Raw genomic sequence first — 17047 nt, forward strand, 5'->3', positions numbered from 1 at the left:
AAGTGCTACCCACTTTCAAACAACCAGTCTCATGAGAAGTTACTCACTATCATGAGAACAGCAGGTGGGGAATCTGCCCCCATGATCTAATCACATCCCATCAGGTTTCTCCTCCAATATTAGGGATTACAATTCAACATGAGATTTGGGTGGGGACCCAGAGCCAAACTATATCACCCAGTAAATTTTTTAAATACATTTTTTGTAGATATGGGGTCTCACTATGTTGCCCAGGCAGATCTTGAACTCCTGGCCTCAAGTGATCCTCTCATCTCAGTCTCCCAAAGTGCTGGGATTACAGGTATGAGCTACTGTGCAGAGCCCACATTATTATAATTTTTAATCCACAAAAACTATGTTATTTAAGTCTCATCACAGTCCAGTTAAATGAAAATGTAGTTGGCCACCTAAAGAGGAGACTACTGAGTCTGTGTGGAGTAATATGCTCTTGTTAATTGGTCCCTTGGTCACAAGGTCATCTAGGGATCTGAGCAAGAACTGAAAAAGCTTATTCCTGACACCAAATCCTAGAATCTGGAACCCTAAGAATCACTGATACCAAATGATTTTTACCTCATCTGATCCATTTATTTGACACATAATCTGAAGTTAATTCACTAAACAGGGCCAGGGCGCGGTGGTTTATGCCTGTAATCCCAGAACTTTGGGAGGCCAAGGCAGGCAGATCACGATGTCAGGAAATCGAGACCATCCTGGCCAACAGGGTGAAACCCTGTCTGTACTAAAATACAAAAAATTAGCCAGGTGTGGTGGCATGCACCTGTAGCCCCAGCTACTCAGGAGGCTGAGGCAGGGGAATTGCTTGAACCCAGGAGGCGGAGGTTGCAGTGAGCTGAGATCGCACCACTGCACTCTACCCTGGCGACAGAGCAAGACTCTGTCCCCTCAACACCTGCCCCCCGCCAAAAAAAAATTCACTAAACAGAGCCCTAAAGAGGCTATACTGTTAAGTGGTTGTGAATATAGCCGTGGAGTTATGTTGTCTCAGTTTAAACTCTATCATTTATTCTCTGTGTGACCTTGAGCAAGTTATTTTCTTCAGGTGCCAGTTTTCTCATCTACAAAATAGAATAATAGCACCCACCTCTCGGAAGTGTTGTAAGAATCAACTGAATTTATACATGTAAAGTCCTTAAAATAATGCCATGCACACAGAAAAGTCTCAATAAATGTTAGCTGTTATAGGAATAATAATATTATTATTCTTTTTGCAACTTCAAACAAATGGTCATCTTGAATTATGAATATGGATGTGGCCTTTTTTTATTTGAGACAGAGTCTAGCTCTGTTGCCCAGACTGGAGTGTAGTGGCGTGATCTTGGCTTACTGCAATCTCCGCTTCCTGGGTTCAAGCGATTCTCCTGCCTCAGCCTCCCAAGTACCTGGGAAAACAGGTGAGTGCCACCACGCCTGGCTAATTTTTGTATTTTTAGTAGAGATGGGGTTTCACCATGTTGGCCAGGCTGGTCTCAAACTCCTGACCTCAAGTAATCCGTCCGCCTTGGCCTCCCAAAGTGCTGAGATTACAGGCCTGAGTCACTGCACCCGGCCTGGATATGGCTTAAAAGTTGATTTAATCCAATTCCCTCCCAAGACTTTTGTGAAACTGTGACTCAATAGAAAAATTGACTTCTTGGTGAAGCATTTACTACATTATCTCATTTAACCCTCTGTGAGTTATGTACCTTTGCTATCCCCATTTTACCGTTGAGAAACAAGCTAAGAGAAGTTAACTAATTTGCCTAAAGTTTTAAAGTGTTAAGTGGTGAGGAGGATTAGAAGCCAGAGCTTCTTTTTTTTTTTTTTTTTTTTTGAGATGGAGTCTCATTCTTGTTGCCCAGGCTGGAGTGCAATGGTATGACCTCAGTTTACTGCAACCTCCTCTTCCTGGGTTCAAGCGATTCTCCTGCCTCAGCCTCCCAAGTAGCTGGGATTACAGGCACTTGCCACCACACCTGGCTGATTTTTTGTATTTTTAGTAGAGATGGGGGTTTCACTGTGTTGGCCAGGCTGGTCTCGAACTCCTGATGTCAGGTGATCCACCCACCTCAGATTCCCAAAATGCTGGGATTACAGGCATGAGCCACCATGCCCGGTGGAAGCCAGAGCTTCTTGTTCTGAAGTCCATCTCCCTTATAAATTCTATGCCAGTTTGCTTAAAGTCATTGAATTCTTAAGTTTCTACATCACAACACTTAAGCAAGGCATGGTGACATGTGTCCTATATAGTGGGAGGCTGAGGTGGGAGGACTGCCTGAACCCGGGGGGTTCCAGGCCAGCCTGAAAAATATAGTCAGATCCCTTCTCAAACAAAACAAAATAAACCACATATTCAATAACCGTGAGAATTTTCAAGCAGGTGTTTCTAGTTGCCAGCCAAAGAACAATCTTAATTCTTTCACTGCACCACATAACTTCCTGGTCAACTTGTCTGGATGAATTAATTGCAAATATTCCTTTAATAAATAACAAAACAAGCTGGGTGAGGTGGCTTGCACCTATAATTCCAGCTACTTAGGAGGGTGAAGTGGGAGGATTTGGCCAAGAGTTCCAGACCAGCCTGGGCAACATAGAAAGACCCCATCTATATCTTTTTTTTTTTTTTTTAATTAGCCAGATATGGTGGCCTAGCAGCTGTAGTCTGGCCTACTCAGGAGGCTGAGGTGAGTGGATTGCTTGAGCCCAGAAGCTGGAGACTACTGTGAGCTCCCATCATGCCACTGCACTTTAGCCTGGGTAACACAGCAAGACTCTCAATCAATCAATCAATCAATCCACAAATAGACTTTCTGTATAGTGTTATGAGAGCAACTGGAGAGCAACAAGCCTTCACCTAATGTTCATAGTTCCCTCTCCCATTGCCCTCCCCCTTGCTCTCAGCTGACAATTTCCTACTTCATAGAGAAGATACAGGCCAATGGGCAGTGAATTCTTCAGGGTCCTACCCTGCCCCATAAACCAACAACTTATCTGCAACCCTGTCAAATCTTGCTTTTTCCTTTTCTTCTCAGTGGTGAAATTCTCTTTCTTTTAAGATGATTTTCTCCACATATACTCTAAATCAATGGTCACCTGAAGATTGACAGAAAGTTAATTCTTATGCCCCATCCCAGACTTACTGAATCAGAAACTCTGGGAGTGGGGCCAGCATTCTCTGGATTAACCAGCCTATCAGGTGATTCTGATGCATGCTGAAGTTTGAGAACAATTGTTCTAAATCCTTATTATTCAAAGTGGCCCATGGAGTGGCAACTTTGGTACCACCTGAGAGCATATTAGAACTGTAGATTCTTGGATGCCCCCTAGACCTAATGGAGCTGAATCTGCATTTAATAGGATCCTCCAGATGATTACAGGATCCCCAGATGGTTCATGTGCATGTTAAAGTTTGAGAAGCTCTGCTCTAAATAATAATCTCTTCTCAGGGATATTTCTCATTTTTCCCTCTCTCTTTTACTTTTTCTACTGTTTTGGATTTTTCCTGTCACCATTTTTTAAATTTTTATTTTTTTGAGATGGAGTTTTGCTCTTGTTGCCCAGGCTGGAGTGCAGTGGCGTGATCTTGGCTCACTGCAACCTCCACCTCCTGGGTTCAAGCGATTCTCCTGTCTCAGCCTCCCAAGTAGCTGGGATTATAGGCATGTGCCACCATGCCTGGCTAGTTTTTTGTGTTTTTACTAGAGACGGGGGTTTCATCATGTTGGCCAGGCTAGTCTCGAACTCCTGACCTCAGGTGATCCACCTGCCTCAGCCTCCCAAAGTGTTGAGATTACAAGCATGAGCCACTGCGCCTGGCTCCTGTCAGCATTTTAAAAATGAGTATGTCTCTTTAATATTAAAAAATCATTATTCTGGGTGGGCACAGTGGTTCACACCTGTAATCCCAGCATTTTGAGAGGTTGAGGTGGGCAGATCACTTGAGCCCAAGAGTTGGAGACCAGCCTGGGCAACGTGGTAAAACTCCATCTCTACCCAAAATACAGAACGTTAGCCAGGTGTTGTGGGGTGTGCCTGTAGTCCCAACTACTCAGCAGGCTGAGGTGGGAGGATCGCTTGAGCGCAGGAGGCAGAGGTTGCAGTGAGCCGAGATCGAGCCACTGCACTTCAGCCTGGGTGACAGAGTGAGACCCTATCTCAAAAAAAAAAAAAAAAAAAAAAAAGTTTTAATGAAAAAAGAAAAATGTCATTATTCTATTTACTTTTTAGCTACTTCTCTCTCCTATTCACAGACAAGCTTCTTAAATGACTTACCCATACTGTAAACAGAGTCTTTTTCTCTTCACCTCACTCACTCCTCAATCCCTATCAGCCTGACCTGTCCCTGCCACCCTACTGGAAATTCTTGAGCGAGGGAAACAAGAAACCCCTTATGGATAAATCCACTGGATGATTTTCAGTTGTAAACTCACTTGACCTCTCTACAGCATTTGACGATATTGGCCATGTTTGCCTTCTTAAAAGTCTCCTTAGATTTTTGAATAAGACATTCTTTCCATCTTCTTCTATCTCCCTGACCACTCATTATCATCTTTCTTTGGTGTCCCCTGCTCCTACACCTAGCCTGGGTACGGCTAGTGAGTGGGCCTACTTGATCTAAAACAGAGTTTCCCAGTCTCAGCACTCTTGACTCTTTGTTGCAGGGGGTGGGAGGGTGGCAGGGGGAGGCCTCAGGGGTGGGGGTGTCCTTCTGTGCATTGAAGGATGTTTAGTAGTAACATCCTTGGCCTCTACCCACTAGACACTAGTAGCATTTCCTCTCCTCAAGTTGTGACAATCGAAAATGTGTCCAGATATTACAGAATGTCCCATCAGGGGAAAAATTGCCCATGGTGAGAAGAAAGGGTCTAAAAGCAATCAGATCAGATGTGACCTGGTTCTGGTAAATAGTAAGACAGCCTTGCTGAAAATTTCTAGGAAAGTTCTCTCTCTTTTATTTTTTTTTTTTTCAGATGGAGTCTCGCTCTGTTACCCAGGCTGGAGTGTAGTGGCTTGATCTCTGCACACTGCAGCCTCCACCTCTCGGGTTCAAGTGATTCTCCTGCCTCAGCCTCCCGAATAGCTGGGATTACAAGTGTGTGCTACCACACCCGGCTAATTTTTGTATTTTTAGTAGAGATGGGGTTTCACCATGTTGGTCAGGCTGGTCTCAAACTCCTGACCTCAAGTGATTCGCCTACCTTGGCCTCTCAAAGTGCTTGGATTACAGGTGAGAGCTATAACACCTGGCCTGCTAGGAAAGTTCTTTATTTGAGAAAAAGCTATGGGATGTTATTCTTTCTCTCCCGTCACATGGGGAAGCATGTAGTATTGATTGCCACAGGTAGCTATCTTATAGCTCTGAATGAAGAATGAGGTGGTTTCTGATGACATCGCTGGATCAACCAGTTCTGATGTCAGCCCTTCCTCTGGATTTAGTCCTGGCTAATACACCTTTCAAACTCACTTACTCATCTGATCTCCTGTTGTCCCATTTCCTTCTCCCTCTTTGTCTCTCAGCCCGTCCCCTTCAGATTGACATTTTATTTGCAGTTTGGTTTTCTAATTTATTTTTCCCAGTAGATACTAACTTTTCCTCTATCTTTTTCCACATTTTACATGGAGGCTAGCATCTCACCATTGTCACAATGACTGCTAGTTGCCAGGCCTCAACCTGGAATCTCAGAAGCAACTCTTTTTGTACAGCTGAGGGGCACCTGGAACATAGAAGTTAAGAAGAGATCTGGCTGGGATCAAGAAACCTCTTTTCACTGCACCTGAGGCTCAGTTGTGCCCTCTGCTGACACTAGGTCAGGAGGCTGGACAGCTCCAACTGGAAACTTGGAGCAGGGTTTTAAGACCTCTGCTTTCTCACTTTGAAGAATTGGAATAGAAAAATAGAAAATACAAAAATGATGAGTCCTTGGAATTGATAGGACACGTAGACTTGAGAGACTTGAACATGTTTTTTGTCTGTTTGATTCCCTTCTCTATTCCCAGTGTTTCGAGCAGTTCTAGTCCATGGTAAGTGCTCAGTAAATATTTGTGCTGATGAGCAAGCCAAAGGCTGTTCTGCTGTGAAAGGTATGGTGGAGACCTTTATGCTTCTAGAAAGATGCAGAGAACAATTGCCTTGGTTCCTGACAAGTCCCTGTCCAAGGTCCTCATCAGGCTTAGGTAGGCTTCCTGCCCTCTGGTTCTAGGAGATATCCCTATATGTGTGTAACAAATCATTTTTTTTCTTATACTATATTGAGGGGTTTGGCATAGATTGCCAGTCTTTTTTTATTTTTATTTTTATTTTGAGACAGAGTCTTGCTCTGTCGCCCAGGCTGGAGTGCAGTAGCACCATCATGACTCACTGCAGCCTCAACTTCCCAGGCTCAGGTGATCCTCCCATCTCAGCCTCCCAAGTAGCTGGGATTACAGGTGTGGGCCACTGTGCCCAGCCCTAGGCTGGTCTTGAACTCCTAGGCTCAAGTGATCCTCCCGCCTTCGCCTCCCAAAGTGTTGGAATTACAGGTGTGAGCCAACAAGCCTAGCCAATAAACTGAGCATTCTTTTTATTTTATTTTATTTATTTATTTATTTATTTATTTATTTATTTATTTTTGAGAAGGAGTTTCACTCTTGCTGCCCAGGCAGGAGTGCAATGGCGCTATCTCTGGCTCACCGCAACCTCTGCCTCCCGGGTTCAAGTGATTCTCCTGCCTCAGCCTCCCGAGTAGCTGGGATTACAGGCATGTGCCACAATACCCGGCTAATTTTGTATTTTTAGTAGAGACGGGTTTTCTCCATGTTGGTTAGGGTGGTCTCGAACTCCCAACCTCAGGTGATCCGCCTACCTCAGCCTCCCAAAGTGGTAGGATTACAGGTGTGAGCCACCACACCCGGCCCTGAACATTCTTTTAAATAATTCAGATGGGCTGATTCCATTCAGGGGGTCCCATATATGTAGCTTTACTTAATTTGAAGGGTGAAAGGGGCAAATGTTAATAAATCATGGTTCCTATGCTTTGGCATCTGCTGAGATAGCTTTTTCTGCTACTTCTCTTGACATCCTGGCCCCTGTGAGGACCATGATGTTCCTTGGGTGCATCTCCCAAATCCCAGGAGCACAATTTCTACTATCCTACAACCTCACCATGCTGGGCAAGGTAAAGGTAAGGCTTAAAGACTGGTGCCTGCCTTCCCAGGTTGGCCCAAGAAAATGAGGCACATATTCTGTTGCAACTGAGCCCCAAACCATCTGGAGGAATTCAGTTGACTCCCCCCACAGGCCCTTGCATGTGGAGAGGGCCAGGAACAGGATAACTTACTTTTGAACACACCACTATCTAAGTTCTTTAGTTTTTTCTCCAGTTCTCCCCTTATAGCTTGTAGAATTATTTTTTTTTCTGAGAACTTTAAAACATTTTATTTTGTTTTGTTTTGTTTTGTTTTTTGAGACAGCGTCTTGATGTCACCCAGGCTGGAGTGCAGATCATAGTTCACTGCAGCCTCCAACTCCTACGCTCAAATGATCCTCCTGTCTCAGCCTCCCAAGTAGCTGGGACTACAGGTGTGTGTCACCATGCCTAGCTAATTTTTAAATTTTTCTTTTGTAGAGATGGGGGTCTCGCTTTGTTGGTCTCAAATTCCTGTCCTGAAGCGATCCTCCCACCTCAGCCTCCCAAAGCACTGAGCCACTGAGTCCAGTCTTTTTTTATTAAATACAGAAAAATATGGAGAATAATAAAATGAACGTGTGTCCTCACTACCAAGGATCAAAGATTATTAACATTTTGTCATATTTCTGCTGTATTTTAAAGAAATACAAAAATTACAGATAAATTTTATATTCTTTTACCTCTTGCTCTGCACCCCAGAGTCCCATTAACCATGTCCTCTCCCCAAGGGTAACAACTACCATATTTGTTTGTATTTTTCCAGTACAATTTTTAGATTTTACGTACATTAGATTACTTTATACTATACATATTACACAAATTATTTTACTTTAGCAATATATGATAATGTCTTTTTTTTTTTTTTTGAGATGAATTCTTGCTCTGTCGCCCAGGCTAGAGTGCAGTGGCGCGATCTCGGCTCACTGCAACCTCCACCTCCTGGGTTCATGCAATTCTCCTGCCTCAGCCTCCTGAGTAGCTGGGATTAGGTGTGTGCCACCATGGCCAGCTAATTTTTGTATTTTTAGTAGAGACAGGGTTTCACCATGTTGGTCAGGCTGGTCTCGAACTCCTGACCTCAAGTAATCCACCCAATTTGGCCTCCCAAAGTGTCAGGGTTACAGGCATGAGCCACCGCGCCTGGCCTATAGTAATGTCTTGAATGTGTATGAAACGTATATAAATATGCTATGCCATATCAATTTGTATATTCATTTCAAATCATCCTTTTAGGACTGGGCATGGTACCTCACACCTGTAATCCCAGCACTTTGGGAGGCTGAGAGGGGAGGATTGCTTGAGGCCAGGAGTTTGAGACCAGACTGGCCAACATAGTGAGACCCCATTTCTATTTTATACAGTTAAAATATTGGCTGGGAACAGTGGCTCATGCCTGTAATTCCAGCACTTTGGGAGGCCAAGGGGGGCAGACCACTTGAGGTCAGGAGTTTGAGACCAAACTGGCAAATATGGTGAAACCCCATCTTTACTGAAAATACAAAAATTACCTGGACATGGTGGTGGGCACCTGTAATCCCAGCTACTTGGGAGGCTGAGGCAGAAGAATTGCTTGAACCTGGGAGGCAGAGATTGCAGTGAGCCTAGATCACACTACTGCACTCCAGCCTGGGTGACAGAGTGTGACTCCGTCTCAAAAAAAATTAATTAAATTAAATTAAATTAAAATATTAAAAATAAAATAATCCACTTAGGCTGGTGCATGGCTCATGCTTGTAATCCCAGCACTTTGGGAGGCCAAGACAGGAGGATTGCTTGAGGCCAGGAGTTTAAGACCAGCCTGGGCGGCAACATAGTGAGACCCTGTCTCTACAAACAATACAAAAATTAGCGAGGTATAATAATGTACACCTGTAGTCCCAGCTACTGAGGAGGCTGAGGTAGGAGGATCACTTGAGTCCAGGAATTAAATGTTACAGTGGGCTATGAGCCTGCCACTGTACTCCAACCTGGACAACAGAGTGAGACCCCATCTCAAAAAAAAATTCATAAAAATGCAATTATTTGGCCTGGCGTGGTGGCTCATGCCTGTAATCCCAGCACTTTGGGAGGCTGAGGTGGGTGGATCACCTGAGGTCAAGAGTTCAAGACCAACCTGGCCAACATTGGTGAAACCCCGTCTCTACTAAAAGTACAAAAAATTAGCCGTGCGTGGTGGCAGGCACCTGTAGTCCCAGCTACTCAGGAGGCTGAGGCAGGAGAATTGCTTGAATCTGGGAGGTGGAGGATGCAGTGAGCCAAGATTGCAGCACTGCACTTCAGCCTGGGTGACAAGAGCGAGACTCCGTCAAAAAAAAAAAAAAAGCAATTATTCCTTTACTATCTTGTAATATTATTTTTGAGATGTTTCCATGTTGACACTGTGTACCAGTTAGGAATGCTTCTGGCTAAAGATAACACGAAACCCAACCAAGAGTGATTTAAACAAACGAACTTTTTTCTCTCACATACAAATATTCTGGAGGTCGATAGCTGTTGGCATTTTTTTCCCATAACTCAGTTATGTCAGGGACAGAATCTCTGTACTTCTGGCACTTTCTTCATGGCTGTATGCAGGGGGAAAGTGCAGTGCCAGCTGCATTTGTCTCTAGAATCCCTCAACAAACTTCCATTTATATCTCTGATCAGCTGGGCACGGTGGTGCACCTGTGGTCCCAGCTACTCAAAAGGCTGAGCCCAAGAGATTGAGACCAGCCTGGGCAAAATAATGATACCCCTTCTCAAAAAAAGAAAAAAAAAATCTCATCGATCATTATTTTCCCATGGCCTACGTGCAAAGGAGCTTAGGAAAGAGGATAATTAGTCTTTTCAGCCCCATAGAGAAGGTGGCAAATGGAGAAAAGAGTCAGGAATGGTTGCTGGGTCAGTCAATGTCTAGTATATTATTCCTAAAAGAATATTTCTTGTGACTGCTATCACTGTTATATGGATTTTCTTACTTATTCCACTACTGATGGATGTTTCCAATGTTTGCCATTTCAAGCAATGATGCAATGAACAACCTTGTATATGTCTTCTTGTGAATTTGTAAAATCTTTATCGTCTCCATTGCACAAAAAAACTGGCTCTGCTAAATTGTATATTTTTGCATACCAGGATATGTTTTTGAAACAAAAAAGCTGAATGTTTAACTTTTTTTCCTGTCTAACATCATGTTCCTGAGGCACAAACCCAAATATCCTTCAGTGAGGGAAGGATCAAGAGGGAGTAGGGATGTCTAGGGGTGGAAAGCTAGTGAACATTATAAAAATAATTTCCTGCTAAAAAGAAATTATAAAGTCTTAATATATTAGAAACTATATTCTGAATTAGCACATAAACAAAAACTAGGACATCAAAAAGACTCACAAAGAAGCAGAAATCTCAGAACAGACCACACAGGATGAAAAGAACAGTGCAACACAAGAATTCAGTATAGTTAGGAGCTCAAACAAACAAGACCAATCATACTAGTTACAGGGTATCCTCAATTCCCTAGCGAGGAGGAACAGGAGATTTTTATCTGTGTCAGTAAAGATTCTTTACATTGCAAGTGAAGAAAAATCCAAGGCAAACTGCTTTCACTAGAAAAGGAAACAGAAAAGACTACTGCTAAGTCCAGTGATGGTCATGACCTTATCCAAAGTTCAAATCATGTTAGTAGGACCTAGCTCCCAGATCCTCTTCCTCTGAGTGTTAGCTTCATCTTCAGGCAAGTTCCTTTCCTGGTAACAGAATGGCTGTAGCAGTCTCAGCTTCACATTCATGGGACACAGAATCCTGAAGAAGAATTAGCTTATCTTCCAGTAGCTTCATTTTATTAGGGAGAGGTTTTTCTTTCCCAGGAGCCCCAGCAAATATCCTTATATCTCACTGGGCTTCTGACTAGGTTATGAGTTCATTAATGAACCATCAGTAAGGCCATGGAGATGGAATATGTTGACTGACCTAACCCAGTCTGAGCTCTCCCAGAGCTGAGGCTGAGATCAATTCTACCCAATCACATAGCTTGAGAGTAGGGGAGGGAGTGATTACACAGGATAAAATCCTTGTATTATTTCACCAAAAGAAGGGTGTTCAACCCAGCGATCTCGTTACTGGGTATACACCCAAAGGAAAATAAATCGTTCTACCGAAAGGACACATGCATCCATGTGTTCATTGCAGCGCTGTTGACAACAGAATCAACCCAGGTGCCCTCAATGGTGAATTAGATTTAAAAAATGTGGTACGCATACACCACAGAATACTATGCAGCTATAAGAAAGAACAAAATCATGTCCTTTACAGAAACATGGGTAGAGCTGTAGGCCACTATTGTAAGCAAATTAACACAGGAACAGAAAAGCAAATACCTCATGTTCTCACTTATAAGTGGGAGATAAACATTGGATACACATGGGCATAAAGATGAGCACAATGACACTAGGTACTAAAGGGGGAAGAGGGGGTGGAGGGCAAGAGCTGAAAAACTACCCATTGGGTACTATACTGACTACCTGGGTAATGGGTTCACTCATACCCCAAACCTCTGCATCATGCAATATATCTTTGTAACAAATCTGCACATGTACCCTCTAGTGTGAAAATAAAAGTTGAAAAAGAAAAAAGAAGGGTGAATGGATGTTATGGATACTGGAAAGGAAAAAACAAAATGTCCACTAAGGTATCAGAACATACTTTATATGATTTTTAGTTAATTATATGTAAGCAGGTAGAGTAAGCCATATTAATCTCATTACAAAGACAGTCTGTCATTGTCCATAAATCCTTTGACTTATTTACCTCATTTTTCATTAAAACCCATCCAAGAATAATTACAGGCCAGAAGCACTTTCCACTAATCACCACTTAAATGATAAGCCTAATCATTAAATGATAAAACTAAATCAGTGCCCTCGATTGCCTGTAAAAGAAGATACTGAGCTAGACACAGTGGCTCACGCCTGTAATCCAGTACTTTGGTAGGCTGAGGTAGGAGGATCACTAGAGACCAGGAGTTTGAGACCAGCCTGGGCAACACAGCAAGACTCTGTATCTACAAAAAAATCCAAAAATTAGCTAGATGTGGTGGCATACCCCTGTAGTCCAGCCATGTGAGAGGCTGATGTGGGAGGATCACTTGAGCCCAGGATTTTGAGGCTCCAGTTAGCTATGAATGTGCCACTGCACTCCAGCCTGGGCAATACAGCAAGACCCTGTCTCAGAAAAAAAAATGTACAGAAGCCCAGTGCGTGCTGAACCCTTGGAGATAGACTTCAACCCTCTGATCCTCTGATACATCCATACACTGCTGCTCCCACTGTTGAGTTAATGCTTGTTCACTAACCTGTTTGTTCCAGTTGTTCTTGTTTTAATTACATATTTAAGTAAATGTTACATTATGTGATGAAATAAGAGTGGAGGAAAAATAACTTCTCTCTATGAAACTAAATTTAATACTTTGGAAAGACTCAATAAAGGCAAATTAATTTTTTTTTAAGACGGAGTCTTGCTTTGTTGTCCAGGCTGGAGTGCAGTGGCGCAATCTCTGCTCACTGCAACCTCCGCCTCCCAGGTTCAAGTGATTCTCCTGCCTCAGCCTCCCAAGTAGCTGGGATTACAGACACCCACCACCACGCCTGGCTAATTTCTATATTTTTAGTACAGACAAGGTTTCACCATGTTGAGCAGGCTGGTCTTGAACTTGGTCTTGAACTCCTGACCTCAGGTGATCAGCCTCCCAAAGTGCTGGGATTATAGGTGTGAGCCACCCAACCTGGACCAAGCTTCCTCTCTTTAAATAGGTGATTTAGGAGTTCAAGTTTACAGTGAGCTATGATCACACCACTGCACTCCAGCCTGGGCAACAGGCCAAGACCCTGTTTCTAAATAAATAAATAGTTCTGGGCCGGGTGCGGTGGCTTGTGCCTATAATCCCAGCACTTTGGGAGGCCGAGGCAGGCGGATCACCTGAGGTCGGGAGTTCGAGACCAGCCTGACCAACATGGAGAAACCCTGTTTCTACTAAAAATACAAAAAAGTAACCGGGCGTGGTGGTGCATGCCTGTAATCCCAGCTACTCAAGAGAATCGCTTGAACCCAGGAGGCAGAGGTTGCGGTGAGCTAAGATTGTGCCATTGCACTCCAGCCTGGGCAACAAGAGCAAAACTCTGTCTCAATAAATAAATAAATAAATAGTTCTGAAGTCCCTTCTAAGTTCAATTAAGTTCTACATACTGGATAGAGGCAAGAAAATGTGAAAAAAAAAATGTCGTGCCCATTTAACACAAAGGAACACTGAGTGTTTTAAGATAATGTGCTCCTATGCTAGCTCAGAAATCAAAATTTTGTTAACATCTGCAAACACAAATGGCATGTTTAACTTTAGTTTCTATCTTTTTTTTTTTTTTTTTTTTTTTGACAGAGTCTCACTCTGTCACCCAGGCTGGAGTACAGTGGTGCCATCTCAGTTCACTGCTGCCTCCGCCTCCCAGGTTCCAGCGATTCTCCTGCCTCAGCCTCCCAGGTAGCTGCAATTACAGGTAGGCGCCACCATGCTTGGCTAATTTTTGTATTTTTAGTAGAGACGGGGTTTCGCCATGTTGGTCAGGGTGGTCTCAAACTGCTGACCTCATGATCCACCCTCCTTGGCCTCCTAGTTTCTATCTTAAAGGTGGTTTCTCTAATTTCGTCTCAAATTCTGGATGGTACACTATTAGGGGCATAAAATCTTCTGCAGCAGAAGTGTAGTAAATAGTACTGCTGAGTAAAACTAAACCATGCAATAATTACCTCAAGGAAAAAGATGGTTTTTCCAAGTTATTTAAACAAATAGCTTTTATTTAACTTTTCATAAAATGGAAAAAAAGGAACTTTTTATAAAGAAAATGCAATGACGCAATAAAGACCAGGCCACATCTCTTTAGAAAAAGAAAAAAAAGCCTAAGTGTATCAGTAGAACTATCTGAAGAGACAAAGGTACAAATATTCTTTCCCCATTATTGACTCAGAAACCACTTATCTGCAGAAACATGACAGATTGAATTTCCATGGCTAATTAAGAACATATACAGCTTTGACACCTTTGGGACTCTGGCAGCTGTGATTCCAATTTTGCGTCTCCCACCAATTTACATTCACACACAATGAATGTGACAGTGGTAGTCAGATTAGAGTGATTATTTTGTTAAATACTGAGTTGCAAAAACAACAGGGTCAGAGTAAAGGCAGGTGTACAGAATGTAACCTCTTGAGACACGTTATCTCACAGCTGTAAATACACAAAGTGGCTCTAATAGATGGACAATGGACTACTACTCTCCTTGGTAGATGTCACTGATATTTTCTAGCTATGGGAAGAAACAATAGCAAATTAATGAGATTTTTACTTTGTTTCTGAAATTAATTCTTTTTTTTTTTTTTTTTTTTGAGACAGAGCTTTGCTCTGCCACCCAGGCTGGCATGCAGTGGCGCGATCTCGGCTCACTGCAACTTCCATCTCCCAGGCTCAAGTGATTCTTGTGCCTCAACCTCCCGAGTAGCTGGGATTACAGGCGGGTGCCACCATGCCCGGCTAATTTTTGTATTTTTAGTTGAGACAGGGTTTTGCCATGTTGGCCAGGCTGGTCTTGAACTCTGAGCTCAAGCGATCCACCCACCTCGGCCTCCCAAAGTGCTGGGATTATAGGCGTGAGCCACTGTGCCTGGCCTAAAATTAATTCTCAGAGTGTATGTTTGAAGATTTTGAACTCTATGATTAAAGACATGACTCCTAAAATGAACAAATCAGTGGATGACAATAGGTAACCCTGAAATAGATCCAAGCATATATAAAAACTTACTAATAAAGGAAGTATCAGTAACCAATTGGAAACACACTTTTTTGAAAGAAATTCAAACTCACTTTATGCCAAAATAATTCCAGATAAATTTGAATGTAAAAACACATTTTAGCCAGAAAAATACTAAAAGAAAACATAAAATTTTAGTCATATTTAAGTAATCTCAGAAGTAATAAGAACGTTTTATTTTCTGGGATTTTGTTGTTCTTGTTTTTTAAGATATGAGGTCCTCATTTTGCTATGTTACCTTTGCTGGTCTGGAACTCCTGGCCTCAAGCAACCCTTCCACTTTGGCCTCCCAAAGTGCTGGAATTACAGGCATGAGCCACAATACCTGGCTTAAAAGGACACTGAGGACATTTTAAGCATAAAACCACTGGAAATATAACAAAGGAAACTTAAAAAGATGTTTTAGGATATTTTTATCCCATGTTTTCTTTTAGTATTTAAAAAAAAACATATGGCCAGGCGCGGTGGCTCACGCCTGTAATCCCAGCACTTTGGGAGGCAGAGGCGGGCGGATCACAAGGTCAGGAGATCGAGATCATCCTGGCTAACATGGTGAAACCCCGTCTCTACTAAAAATACAAAAACTAGCCTGGCATAGTGGTGTGTGCCTGTAATCCCAGCTACTCGGCAGGCTGAGGCATTAGAACTGCTTGAACCCGGGAGGCAGAGCTTGCAGTGAGCTGAAATCACACCACTGCACTCCAGCCTGGGCGACAGAGTGAGAGTCTGTCTCAAAAAATAATAATAATAATAAATAAATAAAAATTAAAACATAAAAAAGAATATTCTAATATCTGTAGGACAACTAATCACCTTCTTTTTCAACAACATCTTGGCTATTCTTATCCATTTTCTCTTCCAGATAAATGTTGGAATCAACTTGTCAAGTAAAAAAAAAGAATCCAGTTGGAATTTTGATTAAAGTTATAATATATTTGTAGATTAATTTGAGACCAATTGAGTTGTTTTCTCATCTAGAAACATGGTATGTTTTTACATTTATTTAGGACTTATTTTTTCTTTAGCAACGTTTCCTGGTTTTCCTCATATTAATTTTATACATTTTGTGCTAAGTAAATTAATTAATCAACTCACTCAACAACTCTTTGTCCGAGGCTCAGAGTGTACAGCAATGAACAAGGCAAGTTCCCTGTTCTCATGGAGCCTATATTCTAATTGGGACAAATAAACAAAAAAGCTCAGCTAGTGAGTAGTCCTCTGCAGATAATTAAAATAGGGTTATGTGATAGAGAGATATTGGGTGGCTATGTTAGATTGGGTGGTTAGGAAAGTCCCTTAATATTTCAACTGTGATCTGAGTAGCAAGAAGAATCCAGCTTTGTAAAGCTGCTGGGAGTGGGGATGGCATTTCAAGGAGAGGGAACCGCTAATGAAAAAAAAAATCACTAAGTCTCCTAATAGTTTGATATTTTCTGTTCAAGGAACAGAAAAAAGGCCAGTGAGGCTAGCGGTGAGTGGTGAAGGGGAAAGTGTTATGAAAAGATGTTAGACAAACATTTAGGGGCCAAACAGATGATTCAGGCCTTCATAAGGAGTTTGCATATTATTTTATTTTTTTGAGACAAAGTCTCTGTTGCCCAGGCTTCAAGGTAGTGGTGTGATCTGAGCTCACTGCAGCCTCTGCCTCCCAGGTTCAGGTGATTCTCCTGCCTCAGCTTCTCCCCCTAGTAGCTGGAACTACAAGTGCACGCCACCATGACTGGCTAATTTTTGTATTTTTAGAAGCGACAGTGTTTTGCCATGTTGGCCAGGCTGGTCTCCACTCCTGGCCTTAAGTGATCTGCCCACGTTGGCCTCCCAAAGTGCTGGAATAACAGGTGTGAGCCACTGTGCCTGGCCTACATTATATTAAATGTGATGGAAGCCATGTATTGAGTAAAAGAATGACTTGATCTGATTTATGGTTTTTGAAAGATCGCTATAGTACCTAGCGGAAAAAGGATCGCAGAGGGCCAAGAGTGAAAGAAAGATTTGTGAGGAGGCGAGTGTAGTGGTCCAGGTAAGAGGTAATAGTGGCCAGATATGGTGGCT

General features: G+C 42.5%; 1 protein-coding gene across 4 annotated transcripts in view; it reads left to right on the forward strand.

The window, feature by feature from the left end:
* PPM1D (protein phosphatase, Mg2+/Mn2+ dependent 1D) overlaps nt 1-17047 on the forward strand; it is a 150412-nt gene that overhangs the window by 67572 nt on the left and 65793 nt on the right. For 2 of the 4 annotated variants that reach the window (XM_063798029.1, XM_063798031.1), the window contains 2 exons: nt 13570-13687; nt 15858-15980. The gene's annotated coding sequence lies outside the window, so the exon portion shown is untranslated. The remainder of the gene's footprint in view (nt 1-13569; nt 13688-15857; nt 15981-17047) is intronic. The other 2 variants (XM_063798030.1, XM_063798032.1) reach the window with 1 other exon arrangement.

Source organism: Pan troglodytes, chromosome 19 (genome assembly GCF_028858775.2).
Source record: "Pan troglodytes isolate AG18354 chromosome 19, NHGRI_mPanTro3-v2.0_pri, whole genome shotgun sequence".
Taxonomy (NCBI): domain Eukaryota; kingdom Metazoa; phylum Chordata; class Mammalia; order Primates; family Hominidae; genus Pan; species Pan troglodytes.